The sequence below is a fragment of the Pseudopipra pipra genome, chromosome 20 (assembly GCF_036250125.1).
Source record: "Pseudopipra pipra isolate bDixPip1 chromosome 20, bDixPip1.hap1, whole genome shotgun sequence".
NCBI classification, from domain to species: Eukaryota; Metazoa; Chordata; class Aves; order Passeriformes; family Pipridae; genus Pseudopipra; species Pseudopipra pipra.
In genome coordinates, this window is record NC_087568.1 from 2,400,792 (window position 1) to 2,410,389 (window position 9,598).

General features: G+C 51.5%; 1 long non-coding RNA gene across 1 annotated transcript; it reads right to left on the reverse strand.

The window, feature by feature from the left end:
• Positions 1-4,747: 4,747 nt before the first annotated feature.
• On the reverse strand, positions 4,748-9,598 carry LOC135424951 (uncharacterized). Its single transcript, XR_010435437.1, has 3 exons — positions 9,473-9,598; positions 8,571-8,685; positions 4,748-5,881 (listed from the first exon to the last, which is right to left on the reverse strand). It is a non-coding gene; the product is annotated as an uncharacterized LOC135424951 (long non-coding RNA).

Consider the following 9,598-nt stretch of genomic DNA (forward strand, 5'->3'; position numbering starts at 1 on the left):
ACTCCGTCCCATCAAAAGGCAGAGTTAGTTTGGGGCTGTCAGATGCTGCTGCAACCCAGGGGTGCCTCTCTGGGGGTCCTTGCATTTATTCCGTGCTGGGCCAGCACCTCCCAGGGGCCAGATGGGACATTTTCCTTCCCGTTTTCCAAGCAATCCCATCCCTTTCTGCCGTGGCTCAGCCACCAGCTCCAGAGCCCACGAGAGGGAGCAAATTCCTGCTCAGCAAACCCTGCCGGCCTCCAGGAATAACAACGGGAGTTTCCCTCCCAAAAGCGTGTCCCTGGAGTGCCCACGGGGGTCACACGAGGGGATGGGGCAGGTCCTGGGGCAGTGGGGTGACCCCAAGTCCCGGCAGCAGTGGAGTGATCCCAAATCCTTGTGAAGGCCAGATACCAGCTGCTCGACATGCCCCGGCCACCAAATCCACCCTGAGAACTTCTCTTTCCTTCTGATTCCCAGCGTTTTTGCTTTCCTGTTCCATGGGGGGAGCTGGAAATCTGGACACTGACTGGGGAAGGCACCACTTGGTGCCCCCCCGGCAGCCACTGTTGGGAGAACAAGGATAAGGTTTTCCTGGGAGATATTTTAAGCCAGCCAAGGAACACGGGATGATTTCCCAGCAGGTTGAATTCCGTGGTGAGCTCCTGGTGCGTGGAGGATGTTCCACAGCCATAAGGGAGCTCTCAGCAGTCACTGCTGCAAGGACAAGCAACATTTGGAAATGAATCTGGAGCTGAGGCAGAGAAAAAAGGAGATTTCTGCTCTTTGGCCGTATCTCGAGTTGAAACAGTGCTTGCCTAACACAAGTGGAATACTTTATTTTCATGCTTTGAATGCAGCTCCTGTGTGTTTGATAAAATGGACCCATAAAATTGCAAATACAAGGCAATTTGACTACTGATGGCTAATGCATCATAACGGCCACGGGAATGAGAGCATTTAAAAATACCCCATTTAAACATGTGGCACTACCTCCTTCCCTTGCTCTACAGCAGAATAAATAAACAATATGTGTCTATTATGTTAATATTTTCCAAAGCCAAAAGAATGAGTGCACAATGTGCTACTTGCTTTTTATGGCCAATCCATTATGGCCAGAGACCAAGAAAAGGGGGAATCAACAGCTCCTTTCCTTTGAGGAAAGGCTCCTTTTGTTTTACATCTCCAGGTGAATGATTTTCCAGGAACTTTCTCCATTACCCAACCTTAGCCCCCCCAGAAGTGTTCCAGGCCAGGTTGGACGGGGCTTGGAGCAACCTGGTCTGGTGGAAGGTGTCCCTGCCCATGGCAGGGGGTGGGATGAGGTGGGCTTTAAGGTCCCTTCCAACCCAAACCATTCTGGGGTACCGGGATTCAAAGAGGGCAGGGGTGGGAGCAGGACCTGTGTTCTCCACAGCCAGCAGTCTGTGCCTCTCCTGGACTGATTTCTTCCCTTGCAAGGACTCCAAGGAGCTTATTCCAGACCAACCAGTGCCGGCAGAACGGGAACATCCAGTTCAGGAAAGTCCACACCAACAAACCAGTAATACCTTTTAAATTGTCTGTGAGTGGGAGGAAGAAAAGAGAGTGAAAATTACACACAATCCCCCTCCCCCCCCAGCTTTTCCTGGGCAATCACAGAATTTAGCAGGACAACTCCTGTGGGATGCTCCATCATGTCATCCACGACTTGTGTATCGACTCCCTTCTCCTGCTGCTGCCGAGTGAAGAAATATGAGAACAGGAGGGATAATGAAGCAGACATGTTTTCTCCAAATCAAACCCATTCTCTCTTCAGCTGGGATAAAAGGGTAAAGAACTTCCCCTTCACGATATTTCTCTCAGTAATGTGTTTTGACAATTTAATTTAGAAGTCATAGAGTAGCAAAGACGAAGTCACGCGGTGGGTGGACACCGGCGAGTTCAGTTGCCTTTGTGATGAATTGGTGATAGTCCAGAGATGACAAAACAACACAGGGGGACAAGAGGGAGGCTGGCAGCACTGTCTGCAGCGTGCACAGGATAAATTGAATGCTACACTTCATCCAGGAGCTCCAGCAGTCCCAGGCATTCCGACGTAATTTATGAACTGCAATTAGCATTTTATTACAGCTCGTGCCTGAGCTGCACCAATCACTCGGGTTCAGGTTTTGCAAGAGTTGCACAGCAAAGTTTTTGTAAGTTTAAAGTACCTGTTTATTCAAATTAAAGCAATAAATATGCTCAAGCAGTGGCTTTCCTGTTTTCCAGTTGCAGAGGTTGGGAGTGTGGGTTTCTCGCGGAGGTTTTTAGCAGCTCTGACAGCAGACACGTGTCCTGCTTGTGTTGGACAGCCTGCCCCAGGAATGCTGTGGGATTGGTGCAGGATCACCAGCAAAGCAGCCACGGGAAGCACCAGGATCTGTCTGTGCCCAACAGCCCCAGTTTGGGATCTCAGCTGTGCCCATCACCCAAGCTGGTGCCTCGCTGTGCCACAGAGGAGCCCCCGCTCTCACCTGCCCTCTGAGCCCTCTCTCTGTGGCTCTGAAGCCCCACGGGAGCCCCATCTTGATGGTCCAAGGCTGATGGCTCCCAGATTTGTTTCTCCTTTCCTGAGACATGGAAACTTCTGTCTCCTTCCCCAGCCAGACAGCAGAGGAGCGACCACTCCTGCTCCTCCTCTCCATCCCAGCTGGGGAGCAGTGCCCCTCTGTTTTCCCTACCCTGCAAACAGAGGAGCATCTTAAAAACCTTTCTGAGAAGAGTGTCTGAAGTTGGAAACTGAAAGAATTGGTGGGCAATAACCACCAGAATGTCATTTCCAGCACTGGTTCAGGACCCACAGCACCTCAGAATCCCTCTGTCCCATCCAGCTTTGCCTGCAGCTGACATCCCAATGCAGGGACACGCAGATCTGTTGTACAATTTAACTCCAGAATCGCTCTGAAAGGCCCCCGACTGTGCTCCAAACGACTCTGCAGGTTGTTATAAATATACAAAGCTTTTTGTGGGGATATTCATGAAATTCTATCACCGCTTACCGGGGCTGGTAATGGCCTTGTTTATGTATGGGCTCTATACCTGGCTTTGCAGCCTCTCCAAACACAATTCCATTACGCTGTTTAACTGCTCTATCAGTGCAGTACTTAGCTCTCCCTGCTTCCCAGCACAGCTCCTTAATGGCCAGGGAAGGTATTAGGCACTGCAGTTTGTGAGTATTCAAAAGAAAGTTCAAATCTCACAATGTCTTTATTTTAAAATTCATGGAATTTCTAAGTACCAACTTCTAAGCCATGACCAAATAGTCATTTCTTTCTTAAACAATCTTTTTTCCCCCTCCCTCCTTCTCCTCCACCAGTTAACTTGCTCTCCCCAGCAGGACCCGCAGCTCTGCCTGTGCCACTGCAGGGTCACCAACACCCTCGGGGTGCCCACCAGCTCTTTGATGCCCAAGAGCAGCCACAGCCCTCATCAACCAGGAGGACATTGCTCTGGGGGCACTGGGGTGGTCACTGTGGGGGTTTGAAGGCAGTGTGGGGCAGGGGACGAGCCGTGCCCTCCCCGAGGAGTGCTGGGTGGGCAGGGACCAGGGGAGCAGATCAAGGGGGAAAAGAAAATTAGAATTCAGGGGATATTTAAAAGGATGCGCAGTCCCTGTGAGAGAAGGGCAGCAGGATCAGGCCACTGGGGTGGCAGGGACAGGAATCATCCCTTAAGTCATCCCTCATCCTCAGCTGTGATGGGGTGACCTGGCTGGGCAGTGCCACCAAAGCTGCTCCAGCACCACCACCCCTGCAGCCCCCCCCAGCCCCAAACCCTCGCCATCAGTACATCAGCACTTTTCCTTTTGGCATTGCATGACCCAGTTCCCAGATTTCTTTCCTAAACTGAGAAGAAAACCCTTTCAACTTCGTATTTGAAGTCCCACTTCCCACACAGGAACGATGAATCCCCACATCCCCCCCACCCCCATCCATCGGGTGCCGTTTAACCTGAGACTGTCACCGTGGCATCTGGGTGGCAGGAGGCAGCCGGGAGGATTTGCCTTCTCTTTTTTTCCAGCTGATCCAGAGCGTTTTCTCATTTCCTCGTATGTTTTGGCAGAATGTCACAATTTAATTGTTGGAAACAAGAGCAGGAAATATTAGCAGCACTGGCACAATAGGATTTTAATTTAGCTTCAGGACAGAAATGGGGCTCTAGCAGAGTGCCAGGCTCCAGGATTGCCTGTGAGTACAAGGAGCCTGGAGTTTGCCTAATAGTTTGCACAACTGGGGTAATTCTGCAGGGATGTGAGGGACTTAATTGGGCTCATGCTTAAACATCCTCGTAATGCAAGGCACACTGCATGCTCTCAGCATCATTATTAAACAGCCCATTTCACTTTTTAATGATCATCTTGGATCACTGTAACAGTGATCAGCAAATAATCCTGGACAAATAAACATCTGTCTTCAGTGTTCCCAGAGCTGGGGCTGCCACTGGGCTCCGAGTGAGCAGGGACAGCCATGCCCCCAGCCCCAGGGGAGCCCCCAGTAACCCCCCTCTGCCCAGTGCCCTTCACCTCACTGGTGGGCTCAGAGGTCAGGGTTTCTCCTCAGCACCAGGAACCCCTCAGGACATCAGTGTGTGCCCCAAACACCACAGGGCTGCTCACCCGGGGGGGGTTGTCACCACCCTCCTTGACATTGAGGTGAAATATGGGGCATCCCTGAATTATTCACTTGGTGAGAGGGGCTCTCAGGATGGTGTGTGTTGCTGTTCTGCAGTGTAATTAATAGTCTTTAGATTAAATATGAAATCATTCCTCGTCATTAATAATTTAGCCGCAGCGTGGCGATCGTTAGAGAGCAGCAGCACTTCATATTCCTCTCCAGTCTGTTGCCTGGAACGCTTTGAGGGAAGCCGGGTGCCCTTCCATCCATCTCAATTACAGCTCCTGGCTGCTCATTTCCTCCTTCAACATTGTTTTGCCAAGGTGTGAAACTCTTCCGCTGCTCCCGAGCCGGTGCTGAGCTGTGTCGGTGTGTCCTGGAAGTGAAATGGTGTCTGTGTGTCCTGGAAGTGAGGGACTGGTGCTCCACATCCACAGTGACCTGCTGTGGGGTGGAGGTGCCAACCTCTGCCGCTTCCCAAGGTGTCCGTGCTCAAGCCTGGGCAGTGCCATGGGGTTTTGGGTTGGATGGAGCTCAAACGGATCTTCCACCTTCCTCCCTGTGGGCCCCAAGGAGGGCCTGAGACTGCAGAGGGAGGAGGAGGGATGGAGGCACCTGCTCTGCCACCCTGCCATGGCTTTTGCCACCATACCAGTTACCTCGACTGTTAACAACCCACCAGCACCAGTCCAACTCCACAGCACAATAGCCTGGTCCCTGTAATTCCCAGAAAGCAGGAGCTGACCCACCTCTCCTCCACCTCTTCCAGCCCCCAGGCCCCACTGCTGTGCTTTTGCAGGCAGGATAGGTATGGTGGTTTTTTGCTAATGCTGACAACTCCCATAATTTAGCTTTACACCAGCACTAAAACTGGAGAAAAAATTCCTGTCCTGGGACGTCTGTGGCACAGTTGTGGCTGAGGGAGGATTTACGTGCAGCCACAGCAGCTCCCAGCAAGGAAAACACCCCAGTGCACACAGAGAGGGGTAACAGCCCCTGAACTGTCCCCAGCCATGAAAACAGCCATCCCAGTGCTGTTCCCTGCGGGGACAAACCCCAGCTTCACCTTATTCCAGTGTGATCAGTGGGAAAGGAGAGGGAAAAGCCCCATCCACACCCTTCTGTGATTCTGGTGGGCTCCCACCTGGGTGCTGGACGTCCATCTGGTGCAGGGTGTGAGGATGCCCTGGGGGGAGCAGGGATGCTCAAGGGCAGGAACGAACAGCAGCCTGGGCAGATGGATGGCTAAATCCTCCCGGAGACAGGACCTGGAGGAGGAGGAACATTTTGGATCCCCGTGGTGCCAGGCTGGGGCTGTGCCAGCAGCAGCTCCGGCGGGTCCCTGCCTTTCTCCGAGCGCCGTAATTCCTGCAGCCGAACAGCAAACAAATGTTACACAGCTGCTGCAGTAAAACCTGGAATCAAAGCCAAACCCCCCGGGGGTGCCAGCAGCGAGGAGGGATGAAGGGGCAGGATGGGGCCGATCCCAGCGCGGGGCAGGGAATCGCAGCCCTGGGCTCGGCAGGGCTCAGGCAGCGGCTCTGGGGGTCCCGGCGAGTCCCACGGCCCCGGCAAACCCGGGTGCTAAATGTCACCTCTCCCGGGGAGCCCTAAACATCCACATGGCTGCTGTAACCTTTATGGAGCCCTCCTGATTCACCGCGAGCTGTTACAAGAGGATAAACTTGTTTGCACACCTGGCTGGGTTTTAAATAGGTTTAATTCCTTTGTGCCTCTCCGCAGCTTCCCCCGATGAGTAAATGACTTGTCAGCTGTCGAAGGCTGAACGCGGCTGCCTCCGACCTGCCCCCGCACTGCTTCCCCACCGGCAGCATCCCCTGGGGTGCCTGGGAGCTGCTCGGGCACGGGGCGAGCTTGGCCAAAAGTGAGGGGCTGGCCCCGAAGTGCTGCTTTCCATGGGGTGGGAGGATGTGGGGTGATGGGGGAGGAGGGGTAGCAGGAGGTCAGAGACACCTTAGGGGCTCAGAAAGCTGCTGGGGGAGCCCCACTGTGTTGGGCATCCTCCCAGGAGAGGCTCGTCCCCAAATCCCTCTCTGCTGAATAATGGGATGCCCACATCCTACAGGGAGAGCGGTTGCAGTGATGGGAAAGGTGCTGATCTGGAGCTGACAAGGAGAGGGTGACCCTGAGGTTGGATCTGTCCACTCACCCCAAAAGTACCATGGTGGTGTCCCCAAGTGGGGTGCAAGGGGCTGGGGGAGCTGAAGGTGGTGAGACCCCGGGCATCCACTCACTGGGGCTTGGGGAGCTGGGGCTGGAGGGATCCCAGGCATCCTCCTGCTGGGGCTGAGGGGGCTGGAGAGATCCTGGGCATCCTCCTGCTGGGGCTGAGGGGGCTGGAGAGATCCTGGGCATCCTCCTGCTGGGGCTGAGGGGGCTGGAGGGATCCCAGGCATCCTCCTGCTGGGGCTGAGGGGGCTGGAGAGACCCTGGGCATTCACTCACTGGGGCTGTGGGAGCTGGACATGGAGACACTCCAGGCATCTTCCCATGGGACTGGGAGAACTGGAGCTAGAGAGACCCTGGGCATCCTCCTGCTGGGACTGGGGGAGCTGGAGCTGGAGGGATCCCGAGCATCCTCCCACTTGGGGCTGTGAGTGCTACTTGAGCAGTGATTCCTCATTAAATCGGACACAAAACCAGGCAGGGATCACAGAGTGGGTTTTCAAGACCTGTCTTGTTTTAGGAACCTTTCTGCATGGTACAGTGGGGTAGAAAAACAGGAGCATAAGGAAGCATATTAATGAATATGGAAAACTTCTCTTCGGGTGCTGCGCACTCATAAATGAATCCACTTTATAGAGCCATAGCAGAGAGGAAATGACTATTGGGAGCCTGATTTATCTGCTCAAATGCTTTGTAGTACTTCAGATTAATAAAAATATTTAATAAAGAATCAAGATGCTTTATCTGTAATGCAAAGAGAATCACATCCCCTGTATTTTTATTACTGAAAAATTGGAAGCGGGAAGGAATAATGATATAAGCCACTGTATAAATGACAAAAATACCCATTCTAGTTATATGCATTGCTGTACAATCTTTTTCTATCCTATAAACATAATATATTCTTATGCCTATTTCAACTGATTCAGTAGTCATATGCTGCATTGTGCAGTTTAATACCATCCCGTCCTCAACAGCTCTGGCAAGTGATTAAATAAGAAATAAATTTTGCTGTCATTGCATTTAAAATCAAATCAAGGATCATTTGTTACCCCAAACGAACCAGTTATCCTGCTCTGCTCATAAGGAGGCTGCTGTTTGCTGAAGCATTTAGAAATGTATATATAGTAAACTCTTTGCATAATGGCTTGTACTGTAATATGATCTTTATGAGCCTCCCGCTCCGGAGACACTCGGCAGCGCCAATAAACAGCACATTGCTTTTTTAATTTAAAGTTATAGGTATGAGACGTTTCATATTCTCCTGGTGTTCATCTGAGCCTTGTTGGCTGTGCCACAAAACTGGGGGCAAGGCTTTGCTTCCCACCAGTGTCCCCCAGAACCAGCCTGGAATCACAACAACCCCCCCCCAGTGCCGGAGGGTCCTCCCCGACGTCTGGAACAGCCACGGAATCGCTGCCCCTGTGGAGAAATCCAGGAGCAGCAAACCCCAGCTGTGCAGGGAATACACCCAGGAGGGAGAGACGGAGTGTCCCATTCACCAAGTCCATTAAATTTAATGTCACCACCTCGTTAATGGCCCCTCGCGTTATAATGTGTAATATAAACGTACAAATTAATTGCGGTACCTTCTAAAGCTTCTTTAACTGCTGCTGGAATGAAACCTTGCTAATAACCATAATTTCAAAGTCCATTCTTGTTAGAGGATTGTGTCTGGCCAAACTCCTTTTGTTGGCTCGTTATTTTAATTTCTCTCCTCCCCAAGAATTGCCGTTTTTTGACGACCTACACGTCATCACTGGGATTTACCTGAGAGCAGCTCCTCTTTCCTATGGGATTCCTCATCCATGGGCGAGCCTACACTGATGGACCATCTGCCTCATGCTTCAGGTGTGAGAAAAACCCCGTGGTGGGACCCTTTTTCCTTAGAAATAAAAAAAGAAAAGAATTTTCATTTAAAAAATGACCATTGTAAGAAAAAGGGGGTTTCCTGAGGTGCCCCAAGTGGATTTGGGCACCTCTGTTGGCTCCCAGCCCCTCACCATCAGCCACAGACCCACCATGGACCCCCCCAAACCCACTGGGTAAATTATTTGTTGCGAATTATTTGCTCAGCTTTAATTATCAAGTTTTGGCACCCATTAGTTAAACCGGTTAATTTTATTACAGAGAAAACAACAAATCACACGGCTGACAATAATGAGGATGAACAGGCATTTAATTATCCTTGTTCTAGACAGAACAATTATTAATTTTAAATTGCAAAAACTCATTTGAAAAGTTTGGAGCCTGGAGAATTATCGTGGGGAGCAGAATATTGCTGGGGGAGATCTACGGTCAGAGGCTTCATTAATACCAGGAACTCCAGGAAATCAATTCCTGCACCAGCCTCTTCTTCCCTGTTGGAAAGGGCAGGAATAAAACCAATAAACTTTTGTGGGGAGGTTTTGTTAAAGGAGGTTTAGAGTCTCTCTTGCACTCACTGCCCTTGTGCTGCACCCTAAATTAAATTAAATTTTATCCTAAATTAGGGAATGGGACCCTCTGGCCTCAACACACAGCCAGGGGTGCCCTTTGTGGCTGCAGTCACAATGTCCCCAGCGAGGATGACAAAGGCATGATGTCCCCAGGAATGATGTCCCCAGGTGGGAACGAGGAAGACACGATGTCCCCAGCTGGGGCAGGAGCAGAGGGATGGCACTTGCACTCACCAGGACACAGCAAGGAGGGTCCCCACAACTTTGGGCCAGCACAGATCCCTTCCCTCAGCCCTTCCTCAACCCGAGGCGACCTGGAGGGTGAAGGAAAGGAAAAAATACCCAGCAACAACAAAAAAG